Raw genomic sequence first — 2197 nt, forward strand, 5'->3', positions numbered from 1 at the left:
ACTCACACTGAAGAAAAACCAGGAGAAAGCAACAGAATTGAAACAGGACCCACAGCTTGCAAAGTTGTACCATGACTCACAAAATAAATAAACTGAACTAAATTGTGGCCTGTAAGACAAACAATCTAAACTCATTCAGACCATACCTTCAAGCTAAAGCCACGGAATTGCCTAGTTTACAAATTCTGACCAATCCCCACCAGGACTACCCTGTGACTAACTCTAGTCCCCCAGACCCTATAAGCATCCCTCCCTACCTCGCCTTTTGAGACACCACAGATCACCCATGATGTGCATGCTTCCCTACTCAAAAAAGAACTATTACGTTTTTATTTTTTTACTCCAGGTATGTTTCTGGTGGTCTTTGGTCAGTGGGTCTTAGCAAACGTCATAACGTTAGCTGGCCGCATGCTGAGTCTTGATAAAGAGGGTTTGTGGGTAAGGAGTATGTTTTAAGCAAATGAGAACAAAAAATAAATTAATTTTAAAAAAAGAAGAAAGAAAACAGGGCTGCTTCTTAGACAATATCAAACTCTTAGGCCCCCAGGACTCCTTATCTATGCTGCTTTCAGTGAACACAGAAATATTAAGGTTCTTTGTGAAATGATTTGATGCCAAGATAGCCTGCGCCCGTCCACAGGATCTTCGAACATTATAAACAATGAGCAGGTGCTATGAAAATATCAGCAAAAATAACACCAGCAGGACATCTTCATATGTGTACAGTAACTTCTAAGCTTACTTTTATGGCATTGCCTTATTTGAGATAATTAATGATCTTGGAGTTACTCTTATTTTAGAGACAAAGTCTCAAAGGATCTGGGTAACAAAATCAGTGTCAAACAGCTTAAAAAGTGGAACCAGAACGTAAACTCAGTTACTAATCACCATGATATTCCCTTTCCATTTTTTCACAGACTTGAAAATAAGAACCTATGTCACGTTGTGTACACTGCTATAAAAAAAAATAGAGGTAAGTCATTGTTCTGTGTACAGAAAACTAGAATTGCATTGCAGTTGCCTTTTTAAAAACAGTGGAGTTCTTTGGCCTGTGACTCGCAGCCAACGGTGCCAGTTCAGGGTCTTAAGCCAAGTTCTGGGGTTATATCTGGCGCTGCTGGAGCTACCACCCCCGCCTTCCAGTTTGATCATTTGCAATGTTGGGCTTCCATAACTTAAACACAGTTTCTACCAGACAAGGTACAGCACCTATGACGAGTCACAGCAGTGCTATGATTATGGAGGAAGAGGAGGACCCTTCAGCAAACAGTATGCCGGCCATGACCGCTCGCAGCAGGGCCCACCTGTCCCTCCAGGCACGATGCAGTCACAACAGCACACCGGGCGGATTTTCACTAGCTCGGGCATTTATTCAGCGACACCTCAGCCATCTATGGAAACAGCTTTGAGAATGAGCCACCTTCATTAGAAGAATTAGGTATCAATTTTCACCACATCTGGCAAAAAACACTAACACTGTTACATCCATTAGAAGTAGCAGATGGTAGCACCATGAATGGGACGGCTCTGGCAGGACCCATGGTATTTGCTCTGCCTCTGCAGCCACACTGTTACTGGCTGGCAAAATCCAGTTTGGCTATATGTATGGGATCAGTACAATTGGATGCCCAGGAATGTTTTGTTTATTAAACTTAATAAGTATGACAGGTGTTTCATTTGGTTGTACGGCAAGTGTCCTTAGATATTGTCTTCTTCCCATGATCCTACTTTCCAGCTTTGCAGTAATATTTTCTTTGCAAGGAGTGGTAGGAATCATTCTCACCTCTGGAATTATCGGAGGGTGTCATTTTTCTGCTTCCGAAATTTTTATTTCTGCATTAGCCATGGAAGGACAGCAACTTTTAGTAGCATATCTTTGTGCTTTGTTCTAGAGAGTCCTTGCCCTAATTTCTAACTTTTTTTTAACTGAGTTTATCTGGGATGTGGTCATCATTGGGCGAAATACACCAAAAGGACTTTAAACTCTTAAATCGGACCCACAAACTTCTCCAGTGCAACTCTCATGCAAAACTAACACTGGACCATTGGAGCAGTGGAAATAAATGTGGATCTTTTGCTCATTTTTATAGATCTTTCTAATACCATATTGGATTTACCAGCTATACGATTAGCTTGAAGTGTTTGTGCTTATACAAATAAGCAGTGCTATTTCTTTCCTGTTTCTGCAGCCTTTAAA

At 41.1% G+C, this 2197-nt stretch overlaps 1 pseudogene across 1 annotated transcript; it reads left to right on the forward strand.

Annotated features, from left to right (window-relative positions):
• Positions 1-1157: 1157 nt before the first annotated feature.
• LOC308554933 (protein YIPF5 pseudogene) lies at positions 1158-1982 on the forward strand (annotated as a pseudogene). The gene has a single exon. The product of its transcript is annotated as a protein YIPF5 pseudogene (transcript).
• Positions 1983-2197: the final 215 nt, after the last annotated feature.

Source organism: Miniopterus schreibersii (assembly GCF_964146895.1).
Source record: "Miniopterus schreibersii genome assembly, chromosome: 3".
Lineage (NCBI taxonomy): Eukaryota > Metazoa > Chordata > Mammalia > Chiroptera > Miniopteridae > Miniopterus > Miniopterus schreibersii.